Source organism: Battus philenor, unplaced genomic scaffold (genome assembly GCF_028537555.1).
Source record: "Battus philenor isolate CCGP_79_NKW_IND1 unplaced genomic scaffold, ilBatPhil1.0.hap1 SCAF_18, whole genome shotgun sequence".
Lineage (NCBI taxonomy): Eukaryota > Metazoa > Arthropoda > Insecta > Lepidoptera > Papilionidae > Battus > Battus philenor.
This window is the reverse complement of record NW_027181680.1, coordinates 8,747,877-8,766,120: the sequence shown is the minus strand read 5'-3', so window position 1 is coordinate 8,766,120 and position 18,244 is coordinate 8,747,877.

Below are 18,244 nucleotides of genomic sequence, written 5' to 3'. Positions count from 1 at the left end.
AACAGTCAAGTAATTGATTTCTTAATTCATAATTCTAAAAATTTTGTCAAGCTTAACCTTAAACGGTATAATACCTTGCAATTATTTAAATAGTTTCAGTTTTAAAAGGCATTTGTACGAAATTAATAAACAAAAACTGCCCTCTCCACAAACCGAATCTTTCGTATCTGAATGTAAATGAATAGCTATAATGATACGTCCCAACCGAGAGCTAGGTCGCAGGGCATGTGCCCAAAGGTCGCGCGCGATCATAGACACACAGGCAGACATATGCATGTATATATAAAACTATGAACACCGTTGTTAGAACATGACAGTATCAGTTGCATCCGTTGACTTCTAAGAAATTTTAAATTTAAGTAGCCCTATTAAATTTTAAATTTTATTTTCATAGTTACGATATATGAAGTCATTCGTTTATAAAATCACAATACCTAGCAGTTGTTTTATTTTTTTGACTGATAATCTCTGTTAACCACTGACATGTCTTAAATCTGCAGTTTTGAAGACGCAGGACGTCGGATACAGCAGATGCCATTTGGGCAACGGTGATAGTCTAGTCCAAAACAATATCTCAGGAGCTGTTTAGGTTCCTACATACTATTTTATTGTCACGTTGAATAGGTTATTTTACTAAACAATGTTAAATTGTTCAGCGTTAATTATTTAAAATTAATAAATGAATTATCTCAATGTGAGGATCGTCTACTACTTTCTCTATTTAATTTTATTTTGTATTAAAGAAAATATATAATTAAAAATTGTAAGTAAATGTATACTACTTAATCGTATATTCTATATATGGCAAGAAATCCACAATCGAAAACCCAGCTTCGCGATGTGGCGAAATAAATAATATCTCTGTCCAATCAGTACAAATTGTCTATAAATAAACGTCAGAGCAGAAGAAGTCCCCTAACTTAGTTATTGAATACAATCCTAGGTAAGCTACCTTTTTTTATTAGGAACGTCACAGCTGCCTTATTGACATTTCTAGATTTTCGCTTTCAAGTTTAAGGGGAGCAAAGCGCAAAGATTCTTTATCCTTGACATTAAGTAGCAATATTTCCCTATTTGTCTTCGTAAGGTTTGGGCTAGGCAGGTCACGTGGGCCTCGAGGTACTAAAACGAGAGGCAGACCTAATGCCAGATGGGCTGACGAGATCGTGGTTGGCACCAAGTTGTCATAGGTGGAAAAAATTTTAAGCTTTGGAGGGTCTTTTACCCTTAAGGGGTCCATACAAACTTAGTACAAAATTATTATAACTATTATCTAAAATTTAAAATTACTAATTTTAAGTCATTTGTATGTTATAAAATTTAGCTTTATTATTATTAGGTAGCAAAACTCGAGGACTCGCCCGGCAGCCTCGACTCGGACAGCTATATATTTTCTTCATTACTCGATCGAAAGACCGCCAACTCTTTTGGTTTTGCTTGGTTGGAAACTCCATGAAGTATCTTAGCACAAGGGTCTCTAAGAGGGGCATCGGTTTGGGGTATCGCTCAGAACGAGCTTAGCATTCTGGCACAGATGCGCCCCGAAGGTTACTTCTCCTTCAACAGCTGCTATTACCTATCCACCACTATTATGGAAGTGACGAAAGAAACTTTAGCACCGCTTCTAAGTATAATAATTAGGGTTTTATATATCACCTTCTACGATCTGACACCTTAATCCCAGTATAACTGAAAACAAATAGAATTATTAAACAACACATATAAACTTATGAAAAAATATATCTTAAGCAATGCATTAATGTTCCACAATGTGGTTATACTTGTTTATATTAAGAAAGGTAAATATTGAAGTCATATCCGTAAACTATTACGAACTCGTAACAATTTACACACAGGCCGAGCGAACACTTGGTTACATCAGAGGAAATTAAATATTTATTAAAACGCGATCATCGCCAATTCACATTATACATTAACCTAAAATGTTAATGGACTTAGAAACACTCCCCAGTTACACCTGGCTGAGTAACAAATAAATTTAAAATGCAATCGTGTTTGAACGAGCCGAACGGCTCTCAGCTGCCACGGGTCAGGTGATATGAAAATCTGATGCAAAGTTATATCGCAGATTAACTAATAATAACCAAGAAGAGACACAAATACAATAATAACCTTTAGTTTAGATACCAGTGAGTTCATAGAATATTAGAACTTACTTAATAATATTCTGCTCTTCATTTCATGTCCGACTTGAAACGCCTTGACGAAATAGACGAGAAGTTCTTTCCATACTATGCCATTTTATACTTTCCTTAGGGTAGTAGAATCAAAAGTTTCCACGTGGTCTATTTTCTCTAAAATCAGTGGTTTGTCGAAGTTATCTTGTTGTCTGTGGGCGATGTGGTATATACATATATAGATATTTGGTCATTTAGGTAAGGTAAATAAGTAACAGTCAGGTACAGTAAAAGTTAACTAAAACTATAATAAAGGTTTGACTATCTTTTTTTAGTTTTAAAATATGTCATAATTTTTATTCGCCATATTAGATACGCTATTTTATAAAAAGGCAATGTGTTTCCAATAAATAGATCCGACTTATAGCAATTAATTTAGTTGTTACTGGATACGAAAGTAAGTAAAATAAAATAATGTTTGTAAAGCGCCAAATCAACACTATTTAAATTATTAAGAGAACTGGCCGTCTATAAGCTGAAACGACAGACTTTTTCAGACTTTTCCTACTATATTATAAATACAACTAGTTAATATTTTGCTGTCTTTAAGTTTTACCACGTATGAATAAACCTTAGAACCTTGTTGTACCTGCAGAAGCGAAAATGATTAGTGTATCATATAACCTTGATCATATAACTGTCCCAATTTTATTGTATTAAAAAATTAAAATGTTAGATTTTTTAACAGTTAAGATATAATTATCATAAAACTATATTTTTATTAAATTTTAATTAGCTGTGGCAGCACCGCTATGTAATTATATGATCGAGTTCACTTGAAGCTAATAAATCGTCCAATTCGCGTACAAGTTACGTGCTCTAGCGTTAATAAATTGTATTTAGTGGGTACTGGTTCCTCTGCTTTAAATATTTGATCATAAATTGATTCATTTTATGGTTCCGTAACGCTAAGTCTAAACCCTTAGCTTTATGCCAATAATTTACCCAACCTTTTTATAAACGTAATTGTAAAGTAATTGGCCAACCTTTTTGTAAAGTAAAAATAACGCGAAGTAATTGGCTAGATGTTTGATATCAAACATCTAGCCAATTACTTCGCGTTATTTCATATAAAAATTGGTTAAAATAATTTTTTTTATATTTTTACATACCGAAATACCAAGTTTTAAACTTAAAATAGCAGTAGTTTGAAAATATACGTTTTAGTAAATGACGCCAACTCAACCCTCTTCCAAATACAGTTCGGTATAATTATCTTGGCTTATCTCTTCTTGGCACAAGGAACACTCCTTCCAAAATATCAAGTCATGACGCCTTGTGGTTTAGACATATCGTGGTTAGACAGTCGAACAGGTTCGATTCCCGGGATACAGTCTTTTTTAACTCACTTTGTGTATTAATTTTTAGGATTGCCACTGTTCTTCTAGAGAATAGGCAGCAATGCTCTGGGTATACCAGATTACCACACTATGCTACATACTAAACGTACCACTATGAAAACTTACAATGCAGATCTAATGTACACACGATATGTCGTCCCATCAAAGCCAAAGTAAAATAGGTTTTAAGTAAATACCAGTGAAGACATAAGTTACATTACCAATTTATTATAGATAACAACTAACAGTTCTTTGTGCACCATTTTTTTTTTTTTTAATCTTATGTACGGAACCATTTTACAAATTTTCTGTAATCAGTACTAACAAGCTTCTTCATTAAACGCAGCCGTAAAAAACATCTAAACAGTGCATAGGCCGTATATTATCCGCTTTCGGATAATTTATTTAACGAATTATACAATAATGTTACTTTTATGCCTTCACGCGGTCAAACGAGACAACACGTAACTGTAAAAGAAATTAAGAAGTTCAATGGCATCCTAAAATGAAATATTCGCACCGTGAGGCATTGTATTATTATTCCGAATTTATTACTAATTAAAATGTGAACTTGCTCTTTCTAAAAAACATCTGAAAGTCGAAGTATGTTTCGTCATCATCTTCATTTCAGCCGATAGACAGCCACTGCAAGGCATAGGCGTAACCCAAAGATCACCAGGATGACTGGTCTTGCGCTGCCTGCATAGTGATAGAGTGACTTGCCGCGACCTTCATTATGTCGTCCACCTGGTGAAGGCCTATCCACGCTACGGCTACTGCCTCGTGGTCGCTATTTGAAAATCTTTCGGCTCTAACAGCCATCAGTTGCATGAGCTACATGTCAATAGAGACGAGCAATTTTCAAGCTACGTGGGTGACCACGGTTCTTCTGCAGATCTCCTCAAATGTAATACATTAAATATTTTCAATATTTCAAATTTATCCGAAACCAGTAGCGTTTTAACTGTTGAAGATTACTTTGGTACATTTTGGAAGCATAAGAATCCTGGCCAAAAATAAACAATCATTAAATACAACGAAGGAAGTGAAATAAGTTGTACATTTCACATGTAAATACGTACGTCGTATTTGCCTGCATGGGAAACGTGCTATCAACTTTCTTTGTATGTATGTATTTGGGATATAACTAAAATAGATTCCTGGTTCAATATAAATAACAATATATAATGAATAAAGTCTTCATATTTCAGATATAAGCTGTCCGCCGCCCGATTCGCGAACTATAAACGCGCCCTTAACCTTGAGGGTGAAATTTCGTGAAATCCGTTCTTAGTTGACTTTTATTCGGTGTAAGAAATATTTTTACTAAATCTCTAGGTTTTAAGCCTTATGGTTCTAGAGATATCGTAATGATTTACTAGATAATTAAAACTCTTATATATCCATAGATAAATAGGACACTGAAATGTCAATGCATTGTATATAATGTTAATATCAGTTCATACTTTCATATATTCAAATTTATACATATATTTACAGATACATCAGCAGGTAAATACACCGTAAACTATGTATATACTTAATATACTATTTCCAATTGATGAATGATTTCCGTGATTTTACTATTGTTTTGAAACAAATGTTGATCTTACTAATTATTACTTTATGGCGAAATGTCGCTGTAGGCATTACAGTCGCTTACAATTGTCGGGTATTGGGAGGAGCGTTTTTTAGTAACTACGCTTGATTGCTCGAGTGCTACGATTCAAGATTGGGAGGTCTTCTTACTCTAATGTCGTTTTGATCACCATCATCATCGATCATCATTTGAGCCGTTGGACGTCTACAGATAGAGAAGCAGCGTCTTTTTTTTAAAACCTTGTGGGTATGCATCTTTGGCTGCGCTTACCAGGCCGTGGTTCCACTTCAAAATATAAATACACAGTGATGATGACACACACAGTGACCACCAAGTCTTTGCTCTTTGTGGCCTACTTACTGCCACTTTTATGGAGTAACCATACTTAAACGTCATTTAGAGACGACTTAGAGATTTTAGCTTATACCGTCACTCAATAAGTATTAAGTATTCAGATACGAATGTGTCAATAAAAACCGATAAATTTTATCAGTTGCTATCGTCGGACAATTAAATTTTGTTTAAGAAATAAAAAAAATATATAAGGGAAAAATAGAATATGCAAACTAAGCAGATTGATAATAAAAAAATGTTGTTTGTCTTTACATAGTAGATTATATCAAGCACTTTCGGTCTTTTAGTTAATATATTGGCGCTTAAGAAGTCACCTGTTGCTTCTCTGCACCTGGTCCCTACAATCACATCTGACGGAAGAATGCACACAAAAGCGACATCTATTGCTTGCAGCAAAGAATTCGTTATTGCACCACCCATTTGGTTACATTTTTTTCCGCGATTGACGTTAACTGGCCAAACAAGTCAAAAAAGTTTTTCGACAAGTTTTTTGTATTGAATATTAAGTTGTTTGAGATTGTTTATGACTGTAGAAACTTCAATGAACGTCGTATGCGATAATTTGGATCTATTTTAATTTTAATTGTGTTTTTATTCTAATAAACTGTCAAAAATTTATTTTTCTACGCCAGTTTTATTGTGTTAATACAAAAATTATTTAAATAATGAATTATGTATGAACAACAATGAGTGCGCTCTTGTCTTCTCTATCATATATTATAATCGGACTTCTCAAAAAGGAATATTGATTTTATGTCTGTTTTATACGGCCGTTAAATTAGATGAAATGGTTTTTTTTTTGTTTTCTCAATAAAAATTTAAATAATATTATTGCTTTCCCTACGTGGAATCAGGCGACATACAATTTGATATATGAAAATCAAGGAGTTTCAAAATTGATGCCACAAAGACTTTACTTCTGCCATTGCAATTTACTTATATATGTTAAATATGCGAGCAGCACAGAAAATAGGATTATTTCTAGAACCTTTCACAAAGTACTAAAAACGTATAAAAAGACAAATGAAATCGATAAAATAGTCCACATGTAATGCCGTGACCAACGGAAATAGACATTATTTATTTTTGTATATAGATACAGTAACATTGCCACTAAATAACGTACTAATACATTTTATAACTATAAATTACTACAAGTCTTAACCACTGGATTATTAAAAACTTAAAGGACCGCATGTTACTTCTTGACATATTATTTTCAAAAATAACACATGAAAACTCTATTGTTCATAATTGATACGTCGTCGACGACGTTTGAGTCTATAGACGCTATCTCTATGTAATAATATCTCTATTTCTGTACATGTCTGTGTGAAATTGTGGTAATAATTATAAATAATAATTAATTTTAATTAAGATAACGGGAAATAAGGTAATAAATGTGAGCATATACATAACAATTCTATTACAGTGTGAAGGATTTGTGAAAGTGACCACAAGAAAAAATCCGTCCAAGTTCATTTTGGGCTCTTTTCGGATCACGGCGACTTTGTACCCTCGTCGCTTGTTGAATAATGTTAAAGAATGCCATTATAGAGAAGCTCAATATGAGTCTAGTTTGTATCATAAATTTGGCTCTACGGGCATTCTTCTCATGAGGTACAAAAGTGAATTATCCTATGTAAATAGTAATATGAATAAATAAATATATATACACAATCCTAAAAGAAAAATAAAACAAAAATGTACCGCGACTTCGCTTGGGTCAAATACTACTGTGCAAATATTTTTATAATGATAACGGCAGACAATTATCTCTAACAAAGCATGAAACCATAAGGGTACTATCCGTCCCCGCTCTTATTGAGGAATTCCGTTTTTCCAGCGCATTTCTAACAAACAATCGTAAGGTTTTCTTTGCGCTGATCATTAAGCGGCGTCTGCCACTTTCTTGTCCTTATTCGGCGGCAATAATCACTTGTACGATCGAAGAAAGTTGTGACCGCAGTTGCAACAATGGCTGAACCGGCGCTCGTCTCCGCTACTGAGGTGCAAAGTTTATTTACATCGACCTGATTACAAGCCTTTCGACTTCATCCTCTAGGGTGACACCGCATCTCGATCTAACAAATCGTACATACTTTGTAGTCTCAACATTAACCTGTTTTTATTTATTTTAAATAACGCTACTCACATTTATACCTCAACTATGTAACGGCAGAAACCTTGCAATTTGCATGTATCTTATTTATTAATAATTTTTACGGTTTTTCTGTGTGGAACCAATTTTGAAAACTTATATTTATCGGTAATATTATTTATTTACGCACCTGAAAGTATAACTAACAAATCAAATAGATAATTCTTCTTTTCAGCTGATAGATGACCACTGCAAGGTATGCCTTGCCTCCGCCAAAGATCACCACGGTTAACGGTCTTGCGAAGCCGGTACCCAGCGATTTCCGTTCGAGCGAGTTATGTCATCGTTCTACCTGGCGGGAGCTTACCCACCTGGTCTACCGGGTCATGTTCGCTACTCGAGAACATTTCAGCTACAACAGCCAACAGTTGCATGCAGATGCGCCCACTGCTACTTCGCTTTTTACGGTTACTTGTGATACTACTTTTCATTTCTATTCCGTTTTATCCATTTACACTTATATACTATTATCAGACATTATTATTTATTATATTGTGCCTAATCCCAACTTTTATTTAAAATCATACTATTTTCAAGTACTATTTTTAAATATTTTTCTCACCCTGATTAGGTTTCTTATACTCTTCACTTATTTGCGATCTATCTGCAATAGCAATCTATTGTTATTAAACTATTAGTACGCCTGAGAATTTTTGTCATCTCAAGTTTAAAAAAATGAATTCTAAACTTTGGTTACATTTATTTGTGAATTATTATTGATCAAATTTTTATATAACTGATTTTATTACTGACATTACAATTACAATACACGAAGAAATGTAAATAAATTATATTTATAGCAGACAATTTAATGTTCTCTTGGTATCTGAAAATAATCTTTTCTATAGTTTTGTTCATAATTTAATTAAAGGCCCCCAAAATTATCGCAGATAAGTGACGTTTCTTGTACTTTCGTACAAGTAATAATTAGATAAAAAATAGTACATGCAGGAAACACCTTTCTCACATAATGGGGAATAATCTAAGTTAACAATAAATATTTAATAGAATCAGTCGTTACCTTGCGAAAGTCCATCCTAAGTCACTCTGTGTTTAGTTATGTTACACCGATTAGTGCCAAACACAGAGTGACTCTGTGTAAAATATAATCGGTGTAACATAACTCCTGAAGATGCCCCGTGGAGGGGTGAAACACGTGTTGAGTGATTTGACGGTGGCAGTTGTGTAATTCGCATTGTTTGCCGCATACGCATTTATCAGCGGGCTGGCGGACGGTGCACTTTGTTGCACGACTATCACTGCATGTGCGGAAGTGGCTAAATATTGGTCCTTTTCTTACTAACTATAAATAATAACAAAATGATTTCAATATCGTATCAGTTGTATAACATTTACCGCTAGACATAAGCCTCCTCCATAGTAATCCAACTTAATAAAATATATATGAAAAGTTTTTGAATTGCGACCACCAGTCGGCAGACGCGGCATTGGCAGGCCTCGCACTAGTTGGACCGACGACGTTGTCAAGGTCGAACGAAGTCGCTGGATATGGGATATATATAAGACGTGTCATGGTGGCGATCTTTGAGGGACCTCTATGCCTTGCAGTAGACGTCTATTGGCTGATAAGATGATGATGATTATAAAAGTATACAGATGTTGATGTTGTCTTATTCCAGGCAAGAGAAAAATCATTATAAAACTATCACAATGTTATAAAACGCAAAAAAAATACGTTTTCATTTCCATTACCATCGTAAACCGACGTTCCATTCACAATTATAATTCTCAACCCGCGCAGAGAGCACAGGCCGAGCCGGTTTACTCATCCTGGCTAGCTAACACCCATACTGCCTGCCTTTCACTTATCCAATCTAACTATAAGATTATTTGAATCTCTCCGCAGTTTCTTCGCTAATATATTACATTCCGAAACCCGTGTCGGGGCTCAGCTCGCATCTCGTTGCCTATAATCTCGCTGGTCGAACCCCGGTCAATGGTAATTGTGCAATAAATTAAAAAACTAGGCATTCACGTTTCGCTTATTTTACTTCTGCATTTTACATCTACTGGCTACGATGGCTTGTGTTTTTACATTGTAATAAATTGTATTTTTTTTATCGAATTCATAATGCGTATAATTTAAGATTAATAGATATCCAAACAATTTAAAAACGATGCGTCCGAAATAAAATATAAGAAACAAAGTGTCAAAGGTTTACTTTTTATACACAAACGTCATACCAAATTTACGTTTTCTTTTTAAATTTGAAGACAATTTTCAAATTTGAAAAGAACTACTTTACAATTATACAACAAAAAAGAATTACTTTACTTCAAGGAGATCAATACTCAATTACTGTTGTTACGTTTGTTAAGGACAATGTATGCGTCATCTGGCAAAGATAATAAAAAAAATACTGAACTCATTAATAAAATACCTGCTTAAATTTTATGAAATAAATAACATTTTTAATTAAAATCAAAGGAACAAGATGTAGTTTAACTTATAATCCTATTATATATAAACTAACAGATGATATCACGTGAAAACTCACAGAGTTTGTGATTGATATATTAAAGCTAATTATCATTGTAGAAAAATGTAAATAAAAATACATAAATAAATAATGAATATCTTCATAATATACAAAGAAATAAGAACTAATCATAGTATTCTGTACGTATCTGCATTACTCTATTGTCCAAGTGGCATTTGCAGATTTTGTAAGCACGATGGGCCAGTGTGAGGAGAGCGTTTAGCATAAAACCTCTTTTAAGATGGCGAAATTCGGAGGCTTCCTTGGCTTGGGTGGCATGCTATAGTTTCACCGGATTGTGTGGCATCCGAGTAGCATTTACTTTAATATTAAAGCGAATTATTTATTCTTTTGAAAGTACAGCCACCCTCATACTTAATCGCACCAATTAAAATTTTAGCAAGATACGGAAAAGTGTCTGACTAGACTTTTCTGACTAGTGGAGATGAACGCAAATCAATTGCAACAAGGCCTTCCCAAAACTGCGACGAAAGTCAGTCCAACAACGCGATGTACCTGGCACCCGCACGGTAATTTAACTCAGTTATAAAAGTTACGTCTCGTCGATGAAAAAAGAACTTACGAGGGAGTAATCAATAAATAAATCTTCGAACTTCTACAAAAAACAGCCAGTAGTAATTCTATAAAGAAAACTACTCATTTCATTAAAATACAAATGCAGCTTATTGTATGATAGTAATATCAAAACCACTATACCGCGCTTCAACAGAGTGTGGTAAGTGGAGAAAATGCGCATAATACAAAACGGAGCGGCCGATACGCTCCCCCTCGCCGCGGGCTTGCCTAAAGCGCGGTACAACGGTTTTGGTACTACTACCACCCCTTTATACTTACTCCAAAATAATCTTATAGATTCGTTTATAGTCAAACTAAATACTACATTTCTTATTTAGCCGACGTTTGAATAGAAGTAATACCAAAGCAAGGATATATAACTATTCTGTGTGACTTATTAGTTAAAACGACTAAATTAAAGTGAGTACACGTATAGAAATTGAATATTTATGACAAAAAAACATCAGTAGATTACATCAGTTTAATCTGTTAACAGGTTAATTGTGTTAATTAATGACTTCAAACAGAAAGGAAAATTAGATACAATCAATCAAAATCACATTTAAATAGATTAAAAAAAACTTAATCTATTTAAAATTCACCTACCGATTTTTTTCTTGAACCGGTTTGTCACTACTGCCCAACTAGCATTGGCAGATTCAGCTAGTTTGAGATAGCAGAAGGCGCCTAACTAAGACTTCAGTAGCGAAGCTCAACAATCCGGGGGGCTCAAGCCGCTAAATATTACTATTTTACCGGATCAAGAGGCCGCCGCTTCGCTAAACTCATGGCTTCAGCTGCCACTTGTCTATAATACATTAGCATTCCGAAACAAGGGCACCTGATACGGCCGAACTTCGGCTTGGCCGATTGATATTGCATGATTAATATCACTACTACTATTTCTAATGATGAAGATACCACACTGATTATTTTAGTTTTAATTCAATATATGTATAATCTTAATCTGGAGTGATAGAGGGCAGGGCATATCGCGTCAAATTGTTTGACTGTATAAATAAATAAATTATTTTAAATACTTTTGCGCTTTTTTAAAAAAAAAAGTAGCTTTGTGTAAACAAATCCTTAAATAGCCGTATTAATACAGCTAATCCCACCCTCTACAATCATCTGTCACTTGCTTTCAAAATGCGGTTGAAAGAGCACTTTATTAACTCTGACGAATATAGCACAGCTATGCTCTACAAATGGAACAATATCTTTTGCAACTATATTTCGTAAACGGCCGAAATATATGCTATATTCTCTTGATACTATGCGTTTTCTTAAAAATATATATATCATCATAAGCAAACGGCGGAGTATGAATGATAAATGATAACTTTTTTGCACGGATGCCCGACATTGCATTAACGATTTCGTAAACTAGCAAACAGATTAAGGGGCGGGTGGAAGCCGTACCCATTCTGATCCGATTAGGCCAAATAAAGCGTATCGCATCACCGCTAAAGTATAAATAAAAATCTACAGGGACTTTGATTTCGATACATTTGCCAACTATTTACGGCGAACAGTAATATAGGTGTTCTCTAATAGTAAATGATAACCCTCCTCTATAACACTGCGGATGCCAATCTTCAACTCACTTAGGTTTTGGGCACTGCACATCTGCATTGGCAACATAAGAAAACATCTCTTTCTATATATATAGTAAATATAAGACAATTTGTTTGTTTTATGTATACTTTTAAGATGTTTTACACCTATTTCCAACCACTCTGTATAAAATGATTACTCTGAAATATGTTACATTAATTAATTTTTTCTTTTGAAATGCCATAAAAAACTGACGGTACAAAGTACGCAGTGATAATAAGCAATAATTAATTTTTATATGTCGTAAATTGAATATTGAAAATGTTTTTCTTACTAAATTATCATTATGTTATTTATTATATTGGATACTATTGATTTTCAAGCTGGGGGAATAAGAAATAAATGTATCCGTTAGAGCTTTTAAATCTACTTAAGGATTTTAAGAGATATCCACTTATGTACTGACTCGTCACAGTATCTTTGCATCTATAAGATTTGACTTGAAGTTTGATAATTTTTCTTTCGCTAATTAGTGATCAGCTAAGAAAAGATTCCAGCCACAAAGGAGATTAGAGTGGCGTTTATTGTATTCGCGACGCGGGCGGATGACAGCTGATTAGAGGTACGGAATTTTCGCAAAAAAAAATCACCAATTTCGCATTTAAATTTTTCAAACATTGCAAATTTCGCATTAATTTCGCATTTATACTTTAAAACTTATTAAATTTGGGGTAATAGGCATTTTTCGACAAAAATTTTTCAAAATTAAAGGTGCATGCCTTAACATTTGACAAGTTTAGTTAATTAAAAAATCGTAAAAAAATTAATATTCGCAACCTTAAGCTTTTTTTTTTAGTTTGTTACGACGACATTGTACATTTTAAAGATGAGTTAAGCGTCCACTATGTAAAGTTGGATGTCAAATACTCTGTATTAGATTCTGCTCCATCAAAGGACGAAAAGTTGCATTTGACGGCCAACAAATTGTCATGCATATTATGATTTATATTTTTATTAATGAGTTCATGAATTAGCCCATTGATGGCAGAGTTCGAAAAAAAGATAAGGCGTTTTTCTATAATTAGGGATTTTCAACTGACCAGAGGTCTTTTACACAAAACAAAGAGCTTCTTAACTGATAAGTAAGCCAAGAAATATATCCCGTAGGCCTTAGGGGTCTATGATACGGGGTTGACATCACTGAATTTACCTATGAAAGTGTGTATATTCATCAATTAACTCATTTAAAAATGATCTTGAAGAACAGAAAAATTGCATACATTTCGCATTTATTCGCATTTATAAGAAATTTTCGCATTTATTCGCATCTATTTCGTAAATACGAAATTTCCGTACCCCTACAGCTGATTAATTATATGTAAAGAGCTTTTAAACATATCGAAAATAAATTGACATTTGGTAGTAGACGCCTTGACAGTAAAATAATAAAATATCTCTGGCAAAAGCTAATTCTTTTTAATTTATTTATTACTTAATTATAATTAAGCTAATTCGGTAAATAATTAATGTAACGACCCGAGCCAAGGCTCACTAGGAAACCGATAAGTTAAGTTAATAAAAGCGAGGTTTAAATCCGCGAAATCTTTAAATGCCAGTAAATAAAACAACATCTCGCTAGATATCTACATTAATTTCAAATGCCAATATTTAAATAAAAATTATTATTAAATTAACTCTATCGCTAATAACTTTGTTTTTTTTACCAGATTTTATCATTTCAGTCGTGCATAATATTTATGTGATTATAATTAATTTTTTTTTTAATTTTTAATTTACATAAATTAATTACACATTCGAGGAAAATTTTACAACAAGGTTACACTTGTTATCTAATATGGCATCAATCTATATCTTTGATCTAAATAGCAAAATTAGCTTACAAGTGCGAATAATTAAAAAATTAATTCTAAAATTCAATAGCGTATATCATGGTGCCATATTGATATATTATTCGTCTGATTCTGCATTCTTTAAATATTGAATTTAAACTCTTTTTATTTAGTATATGATATTGTAATAAAAATTTTATGTATGTTTTACAAGGGTTTTGTTTCAAAACTGATCGGCGAGGCTTCCATAAAAACATACCTGAATTAAAAAACTCCACTCTTCCTTAACTAAAACATTACTTTTAATTCTAAAAATTATAATGAATAATAATAATTTTGACACTTACCTACGTTGCTTAATATCGCCTTTTAAATATTATAATATAGTTTATTGCACATATACGTAATAAGGTGCCTGTATCCAGCATCTTCTGACGACCTAACCGTCTGTCTCACAGCGAATGAGATTATCCAATATTTAATAAAAATATAAAAAGGCATGCATGCAAATCAAAAACAGATCCTTTAATTGAGAACGAAAATGAATTAACGAAAAATATTGTAGTTTTAAATTATTGCATCTGCATGAAGTAACACTAGACGTATATAAACTGGGGGGGGCTATTCTACACAGTAGTAAGGATGAGGTATCCCCGAATTTCCACCGAGCGTGTGAGAGAGTCATGCTCCCAAAGAGGCAATGTTTTCCACGACGTCAATGTTCCTTCCCTGGTTGCAATCGAATAATGGTGCTTTGAGGCCAGCTTCATAACACGTTAAGAGATTGAAAATTATTTTTTCTATGTAATTTTCGCATTTTTCATGTCATAACTTAAGAACTATCTTATCTTTTTTACACATCTTTAAAAAAATCATTTTTCATTACGACTTACGTTTCCAATGTCGATACATAAACTGAAAGAGTGGTCTAGTGTTTGGGATCTTAAAAATCCATGTTTTTCGACCACATTATTTAATTACTGCCACTGATGACATAACTAACAAATTTATGTATCAAATACTATATTAATAAACAATTCCTCTTTTCAGCCGACAAACGCCCAATGCAAGGCATAGACCTCACTCAAAGACCGCAACGATGACTGGTCGTCCTGTGACTTCTCGCGACTTTTACTATATCATCGATCCACCTGATTAAAGCCTACTTATAACTAATACTAATGTTTTTGAAAAAAACTTTTTATTTCTTAAGGTTCGAATTGATTATTTATATTTTGATTAAAACGGGTCCAAGATAAAACCAACCGATTAAGTAGTCATTTAGAATTTTGACAAATAAAAACATGGAGTAATGATTTATAAATAAAGCGGACAACAGTGCAGTTGTTACATTGCGCTGCCGCTCTACTTGAGGTTTAAATATATTTAGTCCATGAAACCATAAATTTGGTCGATTCGAGTGAAGTGAGTCGCATGATTCGTTTTTCAAGCCAGCCGCCGGGGCTGACCGGTTCGGGACGATATCAATTAAATGGCCAGTCACACTCCACAAGATCTATCGCACCGTATGTGGCGCACGTTCCAATTAGGCGTTATATTGCTATGTAATATTTAATACGCGTGTCTTTATGTCTGTCTGTGAGATAGCACGCGAACCGAACGCGTCGTATACGGAATTATGCCGTGACCGGCGGCTTAGGCTGCGGGCACACTCATAGATTGACGTTGCGTAAGAAATGTCTGCAATTTATACATTGAAAGCGAGCTACAATAACAGCGAAAGTAAAAACGGTATAGCTTACAAGACCCTGACACTGTCATTGGCATATCATAATTTCAGCCAAAGGATGTCCAATATAAATAGTCCTCCCCCATAGGATTAGGGCCGATGGGACTTTGACAAGGTCGTTTGTACACCTTATGGGTTAACGACTGGTTAACTTCACTCCAAAATCTAAAGGCCCTAGTAAACCCATGCAAAGATACGAATTACACAAATACCACCGTTAAATCACTCAACACGTGTGCCAGAGACTCAGTGTTTGGCACTAATCGGTGTAACATTACTCCTGAGGATCGTGGAGGGGTGAAACACGTGTTGAGTGATTTAACGGTGGTAGTTGTGCAACTTGCATTGTTTGCCGCATGCGCATTTATCAGCGGGCTGGCGGGCGGTGCACTTTATTGCACGACTTCTGCTACATATCGAAAGTAGCTATATATTAGGCTGGACTTCCGCAAAATAACGCCTGAATCTATTATATACCATGCAAAGATAATTCACGCTGAAAAATAGTTATGAAAAAAACTACGATGCTTTGAATATGTTCTATCTAATTTCTTGTAATAATAGCATTTTTAATTTGGATACAGTAAATACCCTGGTAAATTTTCCTTAAGGTTCTGGGATGGATTCACGGATTGTCAAGTGACTTTCTTAACTCTGTTAAAATCGTCGATCGATACGGGCAGCTTCCTGTCGTTACTATTGGATGTCTATGGAAAAAAATCTACGTCTAGCTATGGACATCCTACGGCTGAAACAATGGTGATGATGAAATATAAATAAAGCTGATAATTCTTTCTTACCGCTTCCCATTTATTAATACCGCAGTGGTTTCTCGTTGAAGATTTTTTAATATATTTCGTATGTGACGATATCATTCCAGTTAAAATTTATTTTAAAAAAAACAACTAGGCGAGGAGTATAGTCCAAAAAATCAAAAAAAAAAAAACTGAGTAGTTTAATGTGGGGCATTCATTACAAGTTTTTTTATTTTATTTAAGTATAGTTAAACTATGTCATATTCAAATTAGATAAAGGTAATTAATGGTCTAATGCCCATATAAATATGAAAATGCCTAATATGTTTAACATAAAGACGTTAATTAGCTGACAGTTCTAAAAACAGAAATTTGTCAAAAAAATATTTGCATAAGCTAACATGATATATATTTTCCAAAATTGCTTTGAAATTAACATATTGATATTTTTTTAATCCGCAATAATTTTTAAAATTCCTTTTTAAAGCATTTTTCTCGTGGTATGAAACCATTTAAACTTTGATACATAGATGCGTTAATCCATATTATTATTTTTTGATTATTGATACTAAAAAATCCAAACTTTACGTAATAATAAAAAGCTTATTTCGGATAATATAAAATATAATTATTTGGATTTACCCTACTGGACATAAGACTCTCTCATAGATTTCGAATAGAAAGGGTTGGAAGCGGTCTGCACCCCGGATCTTCTTTTACAAGTCCTTTCTTAACAAGGTTGTCTGACCGCCTCGCTGGAGATAATTCTATGCTGGGCGTGCCGGTCTGTGGTCTCCTCTTCAGCACCTTAAGGCCCGTTTTATTTTTATTTATAAATGCAATTGTATTTAATAAAGTAACTGACGACGTACGTATAAATAAAATTGAATTATTACTTTTTATAAACTTTTATAACTTCTTTTATTTTTTTTAATCCGTTGTCTGTTTGCCGGTGCCGCTGGTGTGCGCGCGGCCGATGCACACGGCTCTTACGCCATCAAACCGTGTTGATTGCTAACGATCCATCGATTCGTCACAAAGCCTAAAAACTATTCCATATAACAACAAAATGTACATTCGTTCTACATACAACGCTCCCCGGCCGTCGTAACATCGCCACACTATCCGGGTTTTACGTTTTATTGATTCCTATAATGATTAGTTTAACGATTCAACAAATTCTTTGGGAGCAAGCGGGTTCCCGGCAAGTTTTTATTGAGAAAAAGAACTGAAATAACTCGAAAGTCGATGCATTTTGAAGTTAAGTAAATGACATACACTTGTATGATTATCTCGTCCGAATCTAATGTGTTTTAAAAGTATAACTTTAAAATTTTTATCGAATCAAAAACACATGAAATATTGTTATCGTGAAAAGCAAAAAAAATTGCGGTGTCATTAATGCTTGCGAAAACCAGCTCTGTGTAGTTTTCGGTTTTTATAAAAGATTGTTAGCTCCAGACGTCAATTTTTTATTATTTAGAAAACAAATTATTTTAAGATTAAATGTGGTCTACTCCAAAACGTTTTTATAGATTACTTACTACCAAAGCTAATCCGGAAATAACGACAGTTTGAAGGTACGACAGGTGTGCCGTGGTA